We start from the raw sequence: 23,439 nt of genomic DNA, 5'->3' as shown, positions 1-23,439 counted from the left end.
TTTTGATGAGAGACAATTCTTTTTGACACGGAAGACAATTATTTTGATGAGAGACAATTTTTTTTGGCACGAGTCAATTCTTTCGATGAGACAATTCTTTTTGACATGAGAGACAATTCTTTTTGATGCGAGAGGCAAATCTTTTGATGAGAGAGACAATTCTTTTTGGCACAAGACAATTGTTTTGATGAGAGACAATTCTTTTTGACTCAAAAGACAATTCTTTTTGACTCAAAAGACAATTCTTTTGATGAGAGACCTTTTTTTTTTACACGAGAGACAATTCTTTCTGACGCAAGACAATTCTTTTGATGAGAGACAATACTTTTTGATGCGAAACACAATTGTTTTGATAAGAGAGACAATTCTTTTTGGCATGAGACAATTCTTTTGACGAGAGACAATTTTTTTTATGTGAGAGACAATTCTTTTTGATGCGAGAGACAAGTCTTTTAATGAGACATAAATTTTTTTGACATTGGACGTGCTGCAAATTTTTCCACAGCAAATTTTGTTGCCAATTCCATGAAAAAATCTGCCACTGGTGAAATGAGGAAATTTGCCCCAAATCCATTCCTGATGAATTTTTTCACCTATCACTATACCCCACTGACTAGTGATGAGCAAACTTTTTCTGCACATATGCATTCGCAGTGAAATTCTGCATTTTGAAAGAATATTTTTTTTCTCCATTCAAGATAAACCTGGTAGAAGGCTTTAGAACCTTGTAGCAAATTATCTGTATAGATTTCTTAATTATTCAATTTAATAATACTCAAGAATTGTGATGGGTGAAGAAATTCGGCAGGCATGGATTTGCGGCGAATTTCCTTGTTTCGCCATTGGCGGATTTTTTCGTGAAAAATGGGTGTCAAAATTCAGTGCATGTCAAATAATTGTCGCCCGCATCAAAAGAATTGACTTGCACCAAAAGGAATTGTTTCATCAAAAGAATTGTCTCATGTCAAAAAGAATTGTCTCTCATCAAAAGAAAAGAATTGTCTCTCACATCAAAAAGAATTGTCTCTCACGCCAAAAAGAATTGTCTCTCATCAAAAGAAAAGAATTGTCTCACATCAAAAAGAATTGTCTCTCATCAAAAGAAAAGAATTGTCTCATGTCAAAAAGAATTCTCTCATCAAAAGAAAAGAATTGTCTCTCACATCAAAAAGAATTGTCTCTCACACCAAAAAGAATTGTCTCTCATGCCAAAAATAATTGTCTCTCAGCAAAAAACGTGTCTCTCACGTCAAAAAGAATTGTCTTTCATCAAAAGAAAATAATTTTCTTTCATCAAAAGAGTTGTCTCTCATGTCAAAAAGAATTGTCTCTCATCAAAAGAATTGTCTCACGTCAAAAAGGATTGTCTCTCATCAAAAGAATTGTCTCTCACGTCAAAAAAAGAATTGTCTCTCATCAAAAGAAAATAATTGTCTTTCATCAAAAGAGTTGTCTCTCATGTCAAAAACTATTGTCTCTCATCAAAAGAATTGTCTGTCACGTCAAAAGGAATTATCTTTCATCAAAAGAATTGTCTCTCATCAAAAGAATTGTCTCTCACATCAAAAAGAATTGTCTCATCAAAAGAATTGTCTCTCATGTCAAAAATAATTGTCTCTCATCAAAAGAATTGTCTCTCATGTCAAAAGGAATTATCTTTCATCAAAAGAATTGTCTCTCATCAAAAGAATTGTCTCTCACATCAAAAAGAATTGTCTCATCAAAAGAATTGTCTCTCATGTCAAAAATAATTGTCTCTCATGTCAAAAGGAATTATCTTTCATCAAAAGAATTGTCTCTCATCAAAAGAATTGTCTCTCACATCAAAAAGAATTGTCTCATCGAAAGAATTGTCTCTCATGTCAAAAATAATTGTCTCTCATCAAAAGAATTGTCTCTCATGTCAAAAGGAATTATCTTTCATCAAAAGAATTGTCTCTCATCAAAAGAATTGTCTCTCACATCAAAAAGAATTGTCTCATCAAAAGAATTGTCTCTCATGTCAAAAATAATTGTCTCTCATCAAAAGAATTGTGTGCTACAATTTTTTTTTGACGTGCAACATTTTCCCTGCTTCGTGAATCTTTTGAAAGATTCACAAATTTTTCGGTGAATCGAATCACTTCAGATTCACTCATCACTACTCAAGAATATTACCTAATGAATTGTCTCTCATCAAAACAATTGTTGCGTGTCAAACACATTGTCGCGCAACATTTTCCCTGTTTCGCAAATTTTTCGTCATTTCACAAATCTTTTGAAAGATTCTTGATTTTTTTGGCGAAACGGGACAGATTCGCTCATCACTACTTCTAAAACCAATAAAATTACGATGCTGATAAATGTGCCTCAAAGTGTGTGGCTGTAACGGAGCAACCAGACAGTTCCTCACTAACCTGAGCAGAACTCACAAACACTCACACCCCAAACACACCTCTTGCCTCTTACCAGAGGCCAATCACACTTTGCTTTCTAGTGAAGCCCTCTAGCAGTCACTCCAGCAGACGGGGCAAGTCAATCTACACACAATTAAAGAATTAAAGACACACTTTCAGTTCTAACTAGCAAAGGGCCAAGACACTTTTAACATGCGTACTTCCCTTCAGGTAAAAAGGTTAAAAGTAAAACTTATTCAATTTTATATTAAATAATCCAATGACTATGAAGATTTTCATTCATCTAGGTCATGGTATATCTAGTACAAGTAAATCTAACATCTGTACCCCGGCAGTTTCAGAACTCTTCACACATCCATTCATGCAACTCTAACAAGTAACCCCTATCAAAGCAAAAAGGGAGGCTGCTCCAGGGTTTGCGCATCCCAACAGATTTGCCAGATTGTGTGAAGAAGATGGGAGTGTGAACTCTGGACTGGCGGTTCTAGATGAGGCTGATCTCTCTAACAGCCGGGAGACCAGTTTCTCTAGTAGTGGTGGGGAGGAGAGCAGAGCTAGGCCTAAACAGATGGTGGTTATAGGGGATTCGATCATTAGGAAAGTGGACAGGGTAATCTGTCAAGCGGATCGCTTCAACCGGACAGTTTGCTGTCTTCCTGGTGCCAGGGTTCGGCATGTGGTTGATCGGGTCGACACATTATTGGGAGGGGCTGGGCATGACCCGGCTGTCTTGGTACATATCGGTACTAACGACAAAATGAACGGTAGGTGGGGGACCTTAAAGAGTGAGTTCAGGGATCTAGGCTCTAAAATTAAGCAAAGGTCCTCCAATGTAATTTTTTCGGAAATTTTTCCGGTGCCGCGTGCTAGTTTAGGGAGACAGCGGGAGCTTAGGGAGCTAAATGCGTGGCTAAAGTCTTGGTGTAGGAAGGAAGGGTTTGGGTTCCTAGAGCACTGGGCTGACTTTTCTTTGGGGTACAATCTATACAGCCCTGACGGATTGCACCTCAATGGAAGGGGGTCTACTGTGCTAGGGGAGAGAATGGTTAAGAGGCTGGAGGAGTGTTTAAACTAGACAAGGGGGGGGTGGGTGAGCTAGATTCTTATGGGAGAGCTAGTGTAGATGGGGCAGTGGGACCAGTAAAGGGTTGTGGGGGAGGAGTGAGGGGGGCATATAGTTTATCAGATAAGGAGCTTCCATTGTTACAAGGGAAACAGACTAATTTTCACCTTAGCTCTAACTGTCCTTTAGCTAATGTAAGCATCAGAGGAAGAAGTAGCAATCTCCGCTGCATGCTGGGTAATGCGCGTAGCTTGTCGGGAAAAATAGGGGAGCTGCAGGCTATTGCATGTACTGAAAATTATGACTTAATTGGTATCACTGAGACCTGGTGGGATGAAAAATGCGACTGGGCTGTGAATTTAAATGGTTATACACTTTTTAGGAGGGACAGAGAGATTAAAAAGGGTGGAGGGGTTTGTCTTTACGTAAAGTCAGATTTAAAGCCATGTAATAAAGACATTACCAATGAAAACGTTGAATCTCTTTGGGTAGAAATTTCAGTAGGGCTGAAGGTCACAAAGAAAATGATCATTGGTGTATGCTATAAACCACCCCGTATAGATGAGGGGGATGAGGCCCAGCTATTGTTGCAAATGGAGGAGGCTTCAAAATTGGGTCAAGTTGTTATTATGGGGGACTTTAATTATCCGGACACTGACTGGAGTAATGGGGGGGCTAAGTCAGAAAAAGCTAGTAGGTTTGTAAATATGCTAAATGACAACTTTTTATTTCAGGCGGTTCAAGAACCCACTAGGAATGACGCTATTTTGGACCTGGTGATTTCTAATAATAATGAACTTATCTCTAACATTTGTGTGGGTGAGCATTTGGGGAACAGTGATCCCAACATGGTCTCCTTTGAGATAATGCTGCAGAGACAGCGCTATAAGGGAGTAACTAAAACACTCAATTTTAGACGTGCAGACTTTGCCAGTATAAGGGCATCTCTGCAATGTGTCAACTGGGAAAGGCTTTTCATGGGGTTAGGCACAGAAGGAAAATGGAACATCTTTAAAACATTGCTTTGTAGGTATACACAACAGTATATTCCCCTTGTAAGCAAGGAGAGGCATCGCAAAGCAAAACCTTTATGGCTGAACAAAAGAGTTAAGGTCGAGGTTGGTAATAAAAAACGTGCTTTTAAAGCATTCAAGTTAGCTGGGGCAGCTGGGGCTTTCATCAGGTACAAGGGGGCAAATAAAGCAGCAAAAAAGCTATCAGGCAAGCTAAAATAGAGATGGAAAGGGATATTGCAGCTAGGAGTAAAAAGAATCCTAAATTATTTTTTAATTATGTGAATAGTAAAAAAATGAAGCAAGAAGGGGTGGGAACTTTATTATCACGGGGAGGTACGTTGGTTGATGAGAACGGGGAAAAAGCAGAAATTTTGAACTCTTATTTTTCATCTGTCTATACATCTGAGGAGCCAGATAATGAAGGCTTCCCTTGTAATATACCCAGTGCTAGTAATTTAGCTACTGGCGCATGGGTCACTCGGGGGGGAATTCAAAAGAGACTTGAACATGTAAAGGTAAACAAAGGTCCAGGGCCGGATGGGATTCATCCCAGGGTATTAAATGAGCTGAGCGCTGTGATTGCCAAACCTCTTCACATAATTTTTCAGGATTCGTTGAGGTCTGGCATGGTGCCGAGAGACTGGCGGATTGCTAATGTGGTGCAGTTATTTAAAAAGGGATCCCGTTCTCAGCCTGAAAACTATAGGCCTGTTAGTCTGACATCAGTAGTAGGAAAACTTTTGGAAGGGGTAATAAGGGATAGGGTAGATGAATACATTGCAGTTCACAATACTATTAGTTTGTGCCAGCATGGTTTTATGCGTAACAGATCTTGCCAGACTAATTTAGTCGCCTTTTATGAGGAGGTGAGCAGGAACCTTGATGCTGGAATGGCAGTTGATGTCATCTATGTGCGTATAAAGAAATTCCATTGCGTGGCAAATTGGGTGCCATGAAAAAAAGAGCACAGTCACGCAAAAAAAGGGGCGCAGTCGCGTAAAAAAAGCGTGGGCAATAATGATGAGCGAATCTGTCCCGTTTCGCTTTGCCGAAAAATTTGCCCATGGCTATTATTTTGTTGCATGGCTATTATTTTGTCGCCCGCGCCTATTTCGTCACGCGTCTATTATTTTGTGGCGCGGCTATTATTTTGTCACCTGCAGCTATTCTTTTGTCGCCCACAGCTGTTCTTTTGTTGCGTGGCTATTATTTTGTCGCCCATGGCTATTATTTTGTCACTGTGGCTTTTGTTTTGTCGCCTGCGGCTATTATTTTGTCGCGCGGCTATTACGGCGCGGCAATTTTTGGACACACGGCTAATTTTTCCCCAGCGAATTTTTTCATTAATTTCGCGAAACAATCCGCCAATGGCGAAACGTGGAAATTTGCCGCGAACCCATGCCTGGCAAAACATTTTGCCCATCACTAGTGGGCAACAAAAAAAAAAAGATTCTTCAACTGACTGGTATGGGGACCAGTCAGTTGAACTGAAGAAGCTGCTCAGATGAGTAGTGAAACGTCTTCAATGATTACCAAACAAGTCCAGTTGCTTTAGATTTATTTATACTAGATATTTTTCTCTGTGATTTTTTTTTTGTTGTGGCAAATTTTTAAATTAGCATATGGCAAAATGCGGAATACGAATCTATGCCTGGCAAAAACACTCGCTCATCACTACTTACACTACTACATTGTCTGCTTCTTACTTTTGACTCAGCATATCCATGCTATCCTAGAGGAGGACCTTTACATTTCAAAAGAAGGTGGGCTATCTTTGTACCCCATTCTCCTTGGTGCAGCTTAGGGTGTGAAGATATTTTGTTTTTACCTAAAAGAAATATCTTCTGGATTATGATTATGGGTCACTCCCATCATGAAGATCAAGGAATTAAACCTCATGTGAAGGCTCTTTTCTTGTGAGTAAGCTACTGCTGAACGATAGTTCCAGTCCCATCTTCTTACTATGAATTACTGAAGGCAGAATAGTAGCTGAGCAGGCACTCATGTAATCCATCATCAACGGTTTTCATGATTCTTATTTTTTAGCTCAAAAAATCATTGATAGGTCATGTATAAGCCAATGGGGGTCATCCTAGGCAAACTCTAACAATCTTTTTTTGGCTTCTGGGTTTAAGAGTTTGGTGTGTGTGTGTTTTTTTTTTCACATGACAATTCTGAAGAAAATAATTTTTTTAGGCTTTCGTGGTTCACAAGGATTATTTTTTCAGCTCTTTTGCTCATGCTTTTTTTAAAAAGGTTGTTTTAATGAATAACTAGGCATTCATGGTTTTAGATAAGATATTTTTAGTTTATTTGTGGGTTAAAACACTTTTAAATAGTGATGGGCGAAAAAATTCGCCAGGCATGGATTCCCAGTGAATTTCCGCGTTTCGCCATTGACCGATTTTTTTGCCACTTGTCCAGAAATTGTCACCCACATCAAAAGAATTGTCGCACATAAATAAGAATTGTCACGAGCGTCAAAAGAACTGTTGCGCGTCAATTCTTTTGCCGCTCGTGACAATTCTTTTTATGAGGGCAACAATTTTTGAATGCATGACGAATTCTCTCTCATCAAAAGAATTGTCTCACACATTAAAAGTTCGCCTCTTGTCCAAAAATTGTCGCCCACATCAAAAGAATTGTCTCTCTCATCAAAAGTTCGCCTCTTGTCCAAAAATTGTCGACAATGCTAAAAAAATTGTCTCTCTCATCAAAAGTTTGCCACTTGTCCAAAAATTGTCGCCCACATCAAAAGAATTGTCTCTCTTATCAAAAGAATTGTCTCTCTCATCAAAAGTTTGCCACTTGTCCAAAAATTGTAGAACTCATAAAAAGAATTGTCTCACTCATCAAAAGTTCGCCTCTTGTCCAAAATTTGTCGCCCACGTCAAAAGAATTGTCTCTCTAATCAAAAGTTTGCCACTTGTCCAAAAATCTTAGCCCTCATAAAAAGAATTGTCTCTCTAATCAAAAGTTTGCCACTTGTCCAAAAATCTTAGCCCACATCAAAAGAATTGTCTCTCTCATCAAAAGAATTTTCTCTCCCATCAAAAGTTCGCCTCTTGTCCAAAATTTGTTGACAACGATAAAAAAAATTGTCTATCTCATCAAAAGTTTGCCACTTGTCCAAAAATCTTATCCCTCATAAAAAGAATTGTCTCTCTAATCAAAAGTTTGCCACTTGTCCAAAAATCTTAGCCCACATCAAAAGAATTGTCTCTCTCATCAAAAGTTCGCCTCTTGTCCAAAATTTGTTGACAACGATAAAAAAAAATTGTCTCTCTCATCAAAAGTTTGCCACTTGTCCAAAAACTATTGTCCATGTCAAAAGAATTGTCTTGAACTTCAAAAGAATTCTCTCTCTCATCAAAAGTTTGGCGCTTGTCCAAAAATTGTAGCCCACGTCAAAAGAATTGTCTCGCACATCAAAAGTTTGCCACTTGTCTAAAAATTGTAGCCCACATAAAAAGAATTGTCTCGCATGCCAAAAGAATTGTCTCTCTCATCAAAAATTTGCCACTTGTCCAAAAATTGTCACCCATGTCAAAAGAATTGTCTCTCTCAGCAAAGGTTTGCCACTTGTGCAAAAATTGTTCCCCACGTCAATAGAATTATCTCTCTCATCAAAAGTTCACCACTCATCCAAAAATTGTTGCCCACGTCAAAAAAATTGTCTCACACATCAAAAGAACTGTCTCGCACGTCAAAAGAATTGTCTCTCATCAAAAGTTTGCCACTTGTCCAAAAATTGTCGCCCACGTCAAAAGAATTGTCTCGCACGTCAAAAGAATTGTCTCATCAAAAGAATTGCCTTTTGCATTTAAAAGAATTATGTTTAATCAAAAAAATTGTCTCGCCCCAAAAAGAATTGTCTCTCCTCAAAAGAATTGTTGTGCGTCAAACATATTGTTGCGCAACATTTTCCCTGTTTCGCAAATTTTTCGCTGTTTTACAAATCTTTTGAAAGATTCTTGATTTTTTTGGGCGAAATGAGACAGATTCGCTCATCACTACTTCTAAAACCAATAAAACTACAATGCTGATAAATGTGCCTCAAAGTGTGTGGCTGTAACGCAGCAACCAGACAGTTCCTCACTAACCTGAGCAGAACTCACAAACACTCACACCCCAAACAGGTCAATCACACTTTGCCTTCTAGTGAAGCACTCCAGCAGACAGGTCAAGCCAATCCAAACACAATACTACACTTCTCCACAAGCAGACAATGAATTCTAACTAGCAAAGGATCAAGACACATTTACCATGCGTACTTCCCTTCAGGTAAAAAGGTTAAAAGTAAAACTTATTCAATTTTATATTAAATAATCCAATGACTATGAAGATTTTCATTCATCCAGGTCATGGTATATCTAGTACAAGTAAATCTAACGTCTGTACCCCGGCAGTTTCAGAACTCTTCACACATCCATTCATGCAACTCTAACAAGTAACCCCTGTCTCTATGAGTTGCATGATACTTTGGTAACCCCTATCAAAGTAACCCCATAACATCCACATCTCTGTGAATTCCAGGTGTCACCTCTCTGAAGAGTTACAATGTGCCATTGTGATTGGATTAGATTAGTAGAAGACTTCATAAACTGAGTCAGTTGAGCTGAAGAAGCTGCTTGGATGAGTAGTGAAACGTCTTCAGTGATTACTTAGCAAGTCCAGTTGCTTTCGATTTACTTATACTTAATAACCCAATCTTGACGGCGTCTATAAAAAAGACCAGATAACATTACTAATTAACATACAGGGTAGCAAATAATTACAAAATAACAGGGGTTACAAATACAAAAACCTGTCCTGTGGGGACAGAAGAAATAAAGATATACACCTTCTAATGCATACCCCCCAACTGTCCCGCTTTCCGCCCCCTATTGGGGGCACTTTCTATGGGGACATTGTGTATGGGGGGTACTTTCTATGGAGGAACTGTGTATGGGGGCTACTGTCTATGGGGTCAATTGGGGGCACTGTCTATTGGGTACATTGGGGGTGCTTTCTATGGGGGTTACTATCTATGGGGACACATTCCATTGGGGCTACTGTCTATGGGGGCACTATGTATGGCGGGTACTGTCTATTGGGCCAATGTGGGCACTGTGTATGGGGGACAAACTGGTACATAGTTATAACTCACTTATAACTGACTGCCTTCTCTCTATATTTGTATTTTATATGTATGAGTTGCTATATTGTTTTCCTTAGGTAGTACAGTATGAGGGTATAGCACATTTGCGTCTGATCCCACCATTTCAACTATATAAAAGGAGTATTTTTTTTTTAAAAAAAAGAGGGGGGTGTAATTGCTTCGCTGCATGCGCCAAATCTTTTTGTCCCTCTTTTCATTTTTTTAAATGTTGGGAGATATGGTAATGCAGCTCATTCCCCAAAGGCATTTATATTTCCCGTTGTCTGGATCATTGATGTATCCAGGGTGGAGAGATATAGGTCACGCCCCTATCCAATGAGAAAGTAGATTATGTCCCCCCCTCGTCTGTGTAACTTGTCCTCTGAGACCCACTAACCAGTAAAATGAAATCACACCAAATGTTGGATCTGCTCTGTTTTGAGGTGTTTAACTATTGAACTGGGACAGCCCGATTCATTAAATAATTATATATTTATTTACAAAAGATATAAAAAGTATAAAATGAAAGAGGAAACTAACTAAAATGGAGGGAGGAAGACAGGGAGAGGACAAGGTGCAATGGAGGGGAGATGACGTGCTGAACTAACAAAGTATTTACAAATGCCCTTTATCTACATGAAGAAGACCATTTGACCAAGCATGTCCCATACTATCCCTTTCCCAGGACAGCCACAGGACAGTCCCAGCCAATCAGGTCAATGCTAGTTTTTTCGGATAGTTCATTAGTGATGAGCGAATCTGTCCCGTTTCGTTTAGCCATAAAATTTGCGAAACGGAAAGAAAATTCGGGAAGCGGCAAAAAATTCATGAAACACATTGGTCGCGCAATTTTTGTTTTTTGTCCCCCACGTCTTTTTTGTTGCTCATGTCAATTTTTTTGTCTATTGGCCAGACTTACACCTTAGCAGTTCCCAAGACCATCGGAAATACGTGATTTCCCGATGGTCTTAGGTGACACCCGTGAAAGGGTCATTCGACCCCCAAAGGGAGGTTGAGAACCGCTGCTATAGAATATCCAACATTAAGTACTAAACGTATATAAGTTCTTGATTGATACAATCCCCTCTACTTTTGGTAAATTTTAAATGGGTACAAATGCTTTCAACCTTTAACGATGAGCAATGTGAGGAGCCAACTGACTTTCTATATAGGGACTTCATATCTATTGGTGATATAACGATACAATTCAAGTTTCTCCATCAGATGTATATCACTCCAGCATGGGTTGTTGACCAAAGGTTGATTGTCCCAGATGCCAGGGCCTAAACCTGTCTTCCCTCTACCCTCTTACCTCTGATCTCATGTTTGTCCTCATTCTCCTGCAGAAACTCTTCTCTTCTCTAGTCTGAAAGAGTTTACTTTACTTAGAGCGTTCTGGATTTCCTGGTTCCTAAAACTGTATACGATGGGGTTGAATAACGGTGTAACCAAGGTGTACAGAAGTGAGATTATTTTATTCATATTTAAAGAAGGCCCCTTGGATGGAACTGTATATTTAGTAATTAGTATCCCATAAAACATGGAGACCACAGTGAGGTGGGAGCTACAGGTGGAGAAGGCTTTCTGCCTCCCAGTGTTGGAGGAGATCCTGAAGATGGAGAGTAAGATGGTGCCATATGTAGTAAAAATGAACAATAAAGGTATCACAGTCACTGGTATATTAATCACTGTGATTGCTCTTTCCAGAACAAACACATCTGAACATGACATCTTAAGAAGAGGAGCCGTATCACAGTAAATATAGTCCAGGGTATTGCACCCACAGAACCCTGAGTGTGAGACTGTAATAGTGACAGGGAGCATAAATAATACAATTTCCAACCAAGACCAAATAACCAGATGGAGACAATGCTTATTGGTCATTATGGTGACATAGTGCAATGGTTTGCAGATGGCCAGGTATCGGTCATAAGCCATAACTGTGAGTAGGAGGCACTCAACTCCAGTGAGGACACCAGAAGCAAAGTACTGAGTAACACAAGCAGAGACAGACATGGGGTTCCCATGTTTTAACAAGGTATAAAGGAAATTAGGCCCAACAGTTGTAGAGAGCAAGATATCAGTTGCAGAGAGATTACTCAGGAAGAAATACATGGGAGACCTAAGGTGGTGGCTTCCCAAATACAAAGCAGTGATCATGAGGTTTGCACCCAGTGCCATAATGTATATCACAAGGCATATAGAGAAGAGCAGCACCCTGAGGGGACGAGGAGCAGAAAATCCCACCAGAAGGAATTCTGTTATTTTGCTGTGATTGCAACTGCTCGTGGTATTCATTGTGAAATTAAGGAAGGGAAGTATACACAGAGCAGATTGAAGGACTGAAGAATTGGAGTCCAAATAATTCACAGTCTTCCATAGATCTGTTTTGTCACTGTCACAAGGCACATCATGGAACCCCCAGCAGTTTGATATTAGCTCTGCAGCCCATAAACAACATGGAAGGAAGATATGAAAGGACTCAGTGGGGAAAAAGTAGCCGCCCTGCACAATGCAGCACATCTGATACTTTCAGGCTACTTTATAAAGCTTTGAGATGGTTCCTTGTGGAGTTCCAGCAATGAGGAGAATCCCTTATGGGCCAATTAGATGTCATAAGACACAATAGAAAGGTTCCATAAAGTGTATTAGTTTTTGAAAATAAGTGACCAAATGAACGTACAGAGGGGAGAATATTCCCTGGGTAACACTGTCTGAGCCTCATCATCTCTTACACAATTACTTCTCCCAATACTGAGTTATTATCTGGGCATCTTAGTGCAAAGTGGAGATGACCAGGAAACCTGAAATATCTCAATTGTAGGATTCTTCACCTATTTTATTTCATTTTTTCAACCCTTTTGTTTATTTTTTTCCATGAATTGTGTTTCTTCAACTTACACATAATCATTTTATTCAGTGAAAACTCACAATACTCCCTCCAGTGAAGTCCAACTCCATCCCCCTTTTCCTTTGCCAAGAGAATATAGGTTTAATATGCAAAACGGTGGAAAAATCACAAAAATTTCTTGTATGAAAAAGTCAATAGGCGTTTTTTCTCGGTGTCTTTTTTGTGGCACATCAATAGCTTCTCACATTTTCTCCCCAATGTTTTTTCCAGCAAAAAAAAACTACTGAAAGCAAAACACGTGGCAAAATTCTACCGCAGATTTGTGAAAATATTCACCAGGAATTTCACCAGAAAATGATATCAGACAAAATATATGCCCATCCCTATTAACTAGCACATATGAACAGATGAAGTAGCAAGCCTCCATATATCTCAACACATAGACGGAGTTGGCCACTCAAGAGGTCACCATGAAAAATAAGTTAAAGACAAGAAACTTTATTGAAGTGTAACCCTATTTTGGCTAGTATTTGCCAATGTCCAGCTAGTGGGTATGAGCACGGGCACATGTGACTCAAACATGCAGGATAGAACTTCGCTCCACTGTCGAGACAGATGTCTATCTGATCAGCGAACTTTGTCGGCAGGCATGGATTCGCAGCGAATTTCCGCATTTCACCATTGGTGAGTTGTTTTGTGAAACTTCCGTTAAAATTCGCAGTGGAAAAATTTGCCGCGTGTAAAGAAATTCCGTTGCGCGGAAAATTGGGTGCCGTGAAAAAAAGAGCACGGTCAAACAAAAAAAGGGGCGCAGTCACGTAAAAAAAAAACATGGGCAATAGTGATGAGCGAATCTGTCCCGTTTCGCTTTGCCAAAAACTTTGCGAATCTTTCAAAAGATTAGCAAAACAGCGAAAAATTCGCGGAAATATGGCGCGTCAAAAAAAATTGTCGCCCATGGCTATTCTTTCGTCGCATGGCTATTATTTTGTCGCCCGCGCCTATTATTTCGTCATGCGTCTATTATTTTGTGGTGCGGCTATTATTTTGTCACCCGTGGCTATTGTTTTGTCGCCTGCGGCTATTCTTTTGTCGCCCACAGCTGTTCTTTTGTCACGTGGCTATTATTTTGTCGCCCATGGCTATTATTTTGTCGCGCGGCTATTATTTTGTCACTGTGGCTATTGTTTTGTCGCCTGCATCAATTTTTGGACAAACCGCTAATTTTTCCCCAGCGAATTTTTTCATCCGTTTCGCGAAACAATCCGCCAATGGCGAAATGCGGAATTTCGCCGTGAATCCATGCCTGGAAAAACATTTTGCCCATCACTACTGGGTAACAAAAAAAAATATGCGGGGGACCAAAAAAGACACAGACATCCAAAAATGTGTGCGTCAAATACGTTTCGCAAATTTTTCACTGTTTCGTGAATTTTCTTGCCGTTTCGCAAATTTTATGGCTGAATGAAACGGGACAGATTCGCTCATCACTAGTGTCTCCCTTTACTGGCCCAGATCCCTACAGCCGACTGGTTCAGGGTTTAGATATAACCTGAGTCCTATGTCTTAACTGCGGTCCCTACAATAAGGCGGCAGAGCCTTGGGGGTACTAAACCCACTAAATTCTCCTTTGTTGGGGCCACAGCTGCTCTTCCTAAATAACCCTGAGCTGAGATCCACTCCTAGAGCTGCTATTACAGAGGTCTAACCTGCAAATGACTTCACCTCATCCAAGGGGGCCCCTAGTGATCCAACTTAGATCATTAGTAGGATGGCTTCCTCTAGGGCACAGGCTTCTGGGCCTATTTAGTCCAGGCTCAATGTGCCCCACCTTCTGCTGGTGAGAGGAAGGCCAAAGAGGAAGTGCCCACGCCCTGCATAACACTATATTACAGTGTACAGGAAGTGGCCATCCTATCTAGGGGCCAATAACTGCACAGATGCAAATATCTAAAGTTGAAACATATCATTCTGCTCAGTAACGGCAAACTAGGAAGTGTAGGGATAAGGCCATAGGGAGTGTTAACCCTGCGGGTCCCTACAGAAGCAACATCGATACCGCTTTACGGTTTTGAGTTCCATGAGAACATAATCGTAGTCTCCGCCCTATTGGGCAACACATATTATGCATCAAGGTCAATGGGCGTTTTTTCACACTCCTATAGAACGTCTTTGTAGGCAACACATTTTACATGCACAACTTCTTTCTCATACATTAGTCAATGGGCGTTTTTTTCTCGCTCCTACAGTGTGACTTTTTACCAGACAAATTTTTATTCCCAACAAATTTTTGTTACACATTCAACTTTTTCTCACTCTAAATACATTAGTTGATGGACATTTCTCTCTGTCTGACTATGACGATTTTCATTCATCCAGGTATATCTAGTACAGGTATAGGACCTGTTATCTAGAAGGCTTGTGACCTGGGGTATTCCGGATAAGGGATCTTTCTGTAATTTGGATCTCCATAACTTAAATCTGCTAAAAATCATTTAAATATTCAATAAACCCAATAGGGCTGTTCTGTCCCCAATAAGGGGTAATTATATCTTAGTTGGGATCAAGTACAGGTACTGTTTTATTATTACAGAGAAAAGGGAATCATTTAACCATTAAATAAACCCAATAGGGCTGTTCTGCCCCCAATAAGGGGTAATTATATCTTAGTTGGGATCAAGTACAGGTACTGTTTTATTATTACAGAGAAAAGGGAATCATTTAACCATGAAATAAACCCAATAGGGCTGTTCTGCCCCAATAAGGGGTAATTATATCTTAGTTGGGATCAAGTACAGGTACTGTTTTATTATTACAGAGAAAAGGGAATCATTTAACCATGAAATAAACCCAATAGGGCTGTTCTGCCCCAATAAGGGGTAATTATATCTTAGTTGGGATCAAGTACAGGTACTGTTTTATTATTACAGAGAAAAGGGAATCATTTAACCATGAAATAAACCCAATAGGGCTGTTCTGCCCCCAATAAGGGGTAATTATATCTTAGTTGGGATCAAGTACAGGTACTGTTTTATTATTACAGAGAAAAGGGAATCATTTAACCATGAAATAAACCCAATAGGGCTGTTCTGCCCCCAATAAGGGGTAATTATATCTTAGTTGGGATCAAGTACAGGTACTGTTTTATTATTACAGAGAAAAGGGAATCATTTAACCATGAAATAAACCCAATAGGGCTGTTCTGCCCCCAATAAGGGGTAATTATATCTTAGTTGGGATCAAGTACAGGTACTGTTTTATTATTACAGAGAAAAGGGAATCATTTAACCATGAAATAAACCCAATAGGGCTGTTCTGCCCCAATAAGGGGTAATTATATCTTAGTTGGGATCAAGTACAGGTACTGTTTTATTATTACAGAGAAAAGGGAATCATTTAACCATGAAATAAACCCAATAGGGCTGTTCTGCCCCAATAAGGGGTAATTATATCTTAGTTGGGATCAAGTACAGGTACTATTTTATTATTACAGAGAAAAGGGAATCATTAAACCATTAAATAAACCCAATAGGGCTGTTCTGCCCCCAATAAGGGGTAATTATATCTTAGTTGGGATCAAGTACAGGTACTGTTTTATTATTACAGAGAAAAGGGAATCATTTAACCATTAAATAAACCCAATAGGACAAATTTTTAATCCCAACAAATTTTTATTACACATTCAACTTTTTCTCACTCTTAACCCTTTAAGTGCCAGCCGAATTCGTCATTTCAGTTCCCCCCAGTGCCAGACGTTTTTTAAGCATTTTGTACTCATTCACTTTAAAAATGTTTTTTGGTAGGAAAACCTCCATGAAACTAGGGAAATTATATATTGTTTTTTTCGTCACTAATTGGGCTTCGACATACATACCAAATTTTATAATTTTTCTGGAGATATGATGTGTATTTTGGGTGAAATATGTAAAAAAAAAAAAAATTATGAAAAATTTCTGTATATTTTGAGTTTTTTTTCCATAGAAAAGTTAATTTTACACACTTTTTTTTGTTGTTTGTAAAAGCCCTGATACTCCCAAGTCCAACGATACCAAATATGTGGTGGTACCCCACAGTTCCTGTCCAGAAGTAACCCCCAAACTAAAGCAATACTTAGTACAATATCACACCAGAACAAAGCGGAAAAGCGCTTGTAACAGTTGATGCAGCATAACTTATATGTAAATCTAAAATATCCCCTCATGTTTGGTATCTTTAGAAACTACAGACCTTCAGGTTTCTAGGTGCAATGTTGTTTTCACTCAAAAGCCAAATACCTTTTGTCAGTGCATTGTGAAATTTGGAACTTTTTTTGACATTTTTTTTTTTTTCTAAAACGTAAACTTGGACGCATGATCAAATGTGGATTTGACAAAAAAAAATCTCATAAAAATTTTCTAACAAAGGCAAATTTGAAAGACAAACTTCTCCTGAATAAAATGATGCCCCATATGTATGGGTGCACATAAAGACATGGGCATCAAACACTCCAAAGCAGGGGCAATGCACAAGGGCAATTACAGCTAAAAATGTGGGTGCTGTGCTCTATGTGCACTACCTGCAGTTTTTCAGTGTTAACCCCCCCTACCTGTGAAATAACCCCCACAATCTATATATTTCTGAAAAGTGCACACCTTCAGCTATTCAGAGACACCACTCTCCTCTTTCTACATGGAAAATTGTGGCCGCAGAAGTCAGCGCTTTGGTCAGAAATCAAGAAAAAAACAGATACAAACCTAGATTTCTCCCCAAAATCTCCATGGCAACTACTAAAAACTTACTAAACATCAATCTGCAAGTTCCCCATAATAAAACGATACCCCATATGTATGGGTTCACATAAAGACGTGGCCACCAAATGCCCCAAAACAGGGGCAATGCATAAGGGCAATTTCAGTTGAAATTTTGGGGGCTGCACTCTATGTGCACTTCCTGCAGTTTTTCAGTGTTAACCCCCCTACCTGTAAAATAACCCCCACAAACTATATATTTCTGAAAAGTGCACACCTTCAGCTATTCAGAGACACCACTCTCCTCTTTCTACATGGAAAATTGTGGCCGCAGTCCCTTGCAGAAGTCAGCGCTTTGGTCAGAAATCAAGAAAAAAACAGATACAAACCTAGATTTCTCCCCAAAATCTCCATGGCAACTACTAAAAACTTACTAAACATCAATCTGCAAGTTCCCCTGAATAAAACGATACCCCATATGTATGGGTGCACATAAAGACGTGGCCACCAAATGCCCCAAAACAGGGGCAATGCATAAGGGCAATTTCAGTTGAAATTTTGGGGGCTGCACTCTATGTGCACTTCCTGCAGTTTTTCAGTGTTAACCCCCCCTACCTGTAAAATAACCCCCACAAACTATATATTTCTGAAAAGTGCACACCTTCAGCTATTCAGAGACACCACTCTCCTCTTTCTACATGGAAAATTGTGGCCGCAGTCCCTTGCAGAAGTCAGCGCTTTGGTCAGAAATCAAGAAAAAAACAGATACAAACCTAGATTTCTCCCCAAAATCTTCATGGCAACTACTAAAAACTTACTAAACATCAATCTGCAAGTTCCCCTGAATAAAACAATACCCCATATGTATGGGTGCACATAAAGACGTGGCCACCAAATGCCCCAAAACAGGGGCAATGCATTACAATGGGGCTGCAATTTATGTGCACATCTCAAAGTTTTTCAGACAAAATTGCCCCTTACCTGTGAAAAAACCCATATAAACTATACATTGATTAAAAATAGACAACTTCAGCTATTCAGAGACACCACTCTCCTCTTTCTACATGGAAAATTGTGGCCGCGGCCCTTGCAGAAGTCAGCGCTTTGGTCAGAAATCAAGGAAAAACCAGATACAAACCTAGATTTCTCCCCAAAATCTCCATGGCAACTACCAAAAACTTACTAAACATCAATCTGCAAGTTCCCCTGAATAAAACAATATGCCATATGTATGGGTGCACATAAAGATGCAGCCACCAAATGCCCCAAAACAGGGGCAATGCATAATAATGGGGCTGCAATTTATGTGCACGTCTCAAAGTTTTTCAGACAAAATTGCCCCTTACCTGTGAAAAAACCCATATAAACTATACATTGAAATAGACAACTTCAGCTATTTAGAAACACCATTCTTTGTTTTCTACAGGCAAAATTGTGGATGCAGTTCCCTATACAAGCTGGACTTTAGTCTGAAAAAAATATAAAGTTAGATTTCTCCCCAAAATCTCAATGGCAACTATCAAAAAACTTGCTCAGTATCGATTAGCAAGTTACCCTGAATAAAATTACACCCCATATGTCTGGTTGCACATAAGTACATGGCCGCCAAACCTGAAAATGCATAATATTGGGGCTGCACTCTATGCACCCCTTGCAGTTTTTTTACTTTAACCCCCCCCCAAATAAACCCCTAAATTGTACTTTACTCACCTATTTCAGTTTAGCGGAGCATCTTTGATTTGAGTTCCATCTTTCCTGTGGTGTTATGATACCAGTTTTTTGCTTCTTCCTACACTACTTTAGAAATGACAAAATCTGCACCACATTTAGAAGGATATTTGCCAAAAAAATCCATAGTAATTTGGCCCATAAATGATGCAAGTGTCCTTAGAAGTTGCACTAAAGGTGCCAACAATAAAGCTTGGGGCATTAGCATCAGAGATAAAATTATGTGCACAATTACGTGCCGTGCAGCAGTCACCAGTGGCACACCAGTATTACACAAAGTTTTTATATTTAGAGAGCCACTGCAACTTGTGTAACCTAACCAGAACATACAGTAGATATTCAATTTGTACTACAAGCACAAAAAACCGTAATGTATCTGTCATCCTGTGCTCAAGAACCTTTGCAAAAAACTTAAGGCCTACACTTACAGTAGTTAAATGCTGCCCAGAAATACAAAGTAATATACAAAACTATGCACAGATAACTGCGCTGACAGGCAAGCTTTTGAGGTGCCAGTAAAAGGACTTGTGGCATCAGCTTTAGAGATAAAAACATCTCATTGATTCATCACACACCACAAGTTTTATCATGCGCCCTGTCAGTCACCCAGCACCTCAGTTTGCTATACCAACAGCACAATATAAGTCCTACCCCATAACCAAAGAAACACTGCAACTAGCCTGAATAACCATAGCTCAAACACAAAAATCTGAATGCCCAAGAACAAGTCTAAACAACCACAAGCTACAAGCACACACTGTTTTTCTGACAACCTGTGCAAAAAACAAAATCACACACCATAAAACCCTACTTTACTAAAAAAAAAAAAACTTTTGCCAATAATATGACACACCTTACCAAACTTTTCATCACATATATCTATAACCTAGTTATAAGTAAAGTACGGACCTGCCAGAATAGATAAACTCAATAAATAAAACACAGCGTCACTTTGCCAGCACAGCTAAGTTTGGAGTCCTGCAACCTTGTGCATAAAAACCTAGAACATGCTAAGTCCACTATTCTGATATGCTAAATCCTTATTCCACCAACAAACCCAGAGAACCATAACCTACCTATAAAAACACAAAATTCAAGTCCTCTCATAGTGTACCACAGTATGGTACACTTCAAAACATGGGTGGAAACACAAAGCAGGCTTGCTAGGACACTTGGGACAATAATACCGGACATCTCGCCTAACACCCTTGGAACGGCAAACCTTACATTTTCTCTGGGCATATCTTTTATTAGGTGTTGGTGGAATTTGTGCTATAAAATGCTTACCCACCATTCGGGCAACATTGTCATTACCTGGCATGTCAGGAACCTCCTCTACATCACCAAACAACAAGGCAGGGAGCAACTGCAGCAAATAATTATAATAAGACAATCTGGGGCCTGGTACTGCCGCCTTGTAAACGACATAAGAATTATAAAGGGCCATTTGGATCATATAAATTGCTGCTTTTTTGTACCAGGCCCTGGTTTTTCGGGTGGCATTATAATAATGTTGTATTTGGTCGGATTTATCAACACCACCCATATGCTTACTATATTCTTTACTACACAGGGGCTTTGTTTTTGAGGGCCTACCGCCACTTCTGTGTTGGACAATCATGGTCTCATCGTGGATAGTAGTAAGCATAAGAACAACTTTGGTGTCTGAATATTTTATGGCCAAGAGCTCATTGCTTCTTAGAGCATGTACTTCTCCACGCTTCAGTTTCTTATCCAGCAATTCCCTGGGCAGTCCTTTGCGGTTACGGTTGACTGTGCCGCAGGCTGGGGTGTCCAAAGAATTTAGGGCTCTAAATAAAGGGATGCCTGTGTAAAAGTTATCCACGTATAAGTGGTAACCTCGGCCCAGCAGTGGAGTTATGAGCTCCCAAACAATTTTACCACTGGTAGTCAAGTCAGTGGGACAACCGGGGGGGTCCAAATTAGTGTCCTTTCCCTCATACAGCATGAAATAACTAGTGTAGCCCGTGCTGCTTTCACAGAGTTTGTAAAATTTAATCCTATAGTGAGAACGCTTACTAGGGATATATTGGCGAAATTTTAGGCGCCCTTTGAAGAGCAAAAGGGACTCATCTACACAGACATTTTGGGAGGGGGTGTAAACCTCTGCGAAGCGCTGAGACAGGCTATCTATAAGGGGCCTCAATTTATAAAGCCTGTCATAACCGGGCTCATTAGGGGCAACAGCCGTTGTGTTGTCGTTAAAGTGAAGAAACCGCAATAAAATTTGATAAGGGTTTCTTGCCATAACGGCTGAAAAAAGAGGGATGGAAAGGACTGTATTGGTATCCCAGTAGGAAGCTAAAGAATTACGTTCTACGAGTCCCATTGCCAATGTAAGAGCCAGGAATCTTTTTATTTCGTTTATATTTGTGGGATACCATGCCTGGGCTCTTGAAAAACCCGGTAAAGGGTTGCTGGCAAGATACTGCTCAGCATACAAATTTGTGTAACGGACCATGTCCTGTAGGATGGCCTCTGTAATATAGAGATTAAAAAAATCTATAATTTCAAAATTAGTGGTGTCCACACTGAGGCCAGGGACTGCAGTGAAAGGGGGAATTTCAGGGACATAATTACAGGGAGGCCCCCACGCAGGCTCTCCAACTGCTGCATCAGTGCTACCCTCACCCTCTTCTACATCCATGGGTACATCTTGGGCACTACCACTAGCCTCTGCCTCTTCAGCAGTAAGCGTGCCACCACTACTAACCTCTGCGCTAACCGTGTCACTATCGTCTATCTCTGATTCCTCAGTAGAGTGGTCAGATGGCACATACTCAGACCCAGAATCGCTAAATTCCTCTGAGCTGGAGTCCATGCAATACCTAGCAGCTTCCTCTGTGCTGTAAAACCATTTGGCCATTGTGCCAGAAATATACCGACAACTGCAAATCTAGCAATCAGCAGGCAAAGTCAAAACAAGCAAGCAAAAAAAAAAAAAAAGCAAGACAACACTTGTAATGATGTAATAATGTAATAGGAGAACACTTGTAATAGGAGAAGCTAGAAAAAAAAAACCTCACTGTAACCTTTTGATAAACTCAAGCCAGCAAGAGATGACCAGGAGTTAACCTTTGGCAATAGAAACTACCAGAACAATCTGAACTTAGCACCTCTGGACCTTTCTAGAACAACTGAAATCAAATGGAATAAAACCACTAAAAGCAATCAAAGAACAATAATTGCAATGAAATCGGTGGTCAGAGCCCTGGATCCACTAATGTCACTGCAAAAGCAACCTTTTTTGGGGCACTAAACACACAATAAAGAACAATGCAAGGATAAAACACCATAAAATCAGTAAAACCCAATAAAACCACCTAAACCAACAGAAGAACAATAATTGCAATGAAATCGGTGGTCAGAGCCCTGGATCCACCAACGTCACTGCAAATTCAGCACCCAATAGCAATACAAAAGTTACAGTGCAATAAAAACAGAAATCAATTATGAAAATGCCAAAAAAACACTAAAATGCAACCAAATAAATCAGATAATTATAGAGCAAGATCAGAAATAAAGTTTTAGTAAAAAAAAAGACTGCCAAAGAAAGCAAAGAAAGAAAGAAAAGAAAAGAAAGAAAGTTTTTTTTTTTTTTCTAAGTGTAAGTGTGTGTGTAAGTGTACGTGTGTGCTTGGGAAAGTTGTAAATAAGTGTGTATGTGTGTAAAAGTGTAATAATGACAAAGATAAAAGAAGAAATGGAAAAAAAAATAAATTTTTAGACAGTTGAGATAAAATAAGCAAAATAAACAGTGGTTAGAGAGTTGTAGTTCAGCTCACACAATGCAGGCAGGCGATCAGGGCGACCAATCCAGCAGGAAGGCAGCAGGAAGGCAGCAGGGGGGCTCCAGCAGTCACATGTGCACAGCAGGAGTGAAGAGGCGACGCGGGGGCGGCGACATTTAAAGGGACAGCAGTGGACACGTCATCAATGCGTGTCCACTGCTGTCATTGGCTGAGGGACCGGATCGGCGGCGCTGGGGGACCGGATCCGTGAGTATGTCCTTACTTGCTCGTTGCCTAGGGGGTTGTGCAGGCTTTACAAGCGCTGCACTGCTTTAAAAGCGAGCGCAGCGCTTGTAAACCCGATAGTGCCATATGACGTAGATTCTACGTTCTATGGCACTTTGGTCCTTTAGTGCCTAGGATGTAGAATCTACGTCCTATGGCACTAAAAAGGTTAATACATTATAATTTTTTAAAATTAGAATTATTTGCTTAAAATGGAGTCTATGGGAGATGGCCTTTCCATAATTCAAAACTTTTTTGGATAATGTGTTTCCGGATAAGGAATCCCATACCTGTATAAGTAAATCTAAAGCAACGGGACTTGCTAAGTAATCATTGAAGATGTTTCACTACTCAGCCGAGCAGTTTCTTCAGTGGAACAGTTGAGCTTTGTTGTTTTCAGAACAACCTAAGCTATCAAAATATGGTAGAATGTTTGTGTAATTCCAATTCTGTAACAAGATATAGGCTTCTAAATGTCTAA

The sequence above is a fragment of the Xenopus tropicalis genome, chromosome 3 (genome assembly GCF_000004195.4).
Source record: "Xenopus tropicalis strain Nigerian chromosome 3, UCB_Xtro_10.0, whole genome shotgun sequence".
Taxonomy (NCBI): Eukaryota; Metazoa; Chordata; class Amphibia; order Anura; family Pipidae; genus Xenopus; species Xenopus tropicalis.
Note: the sequence above shows the minus strand (reverse complement) of the source record.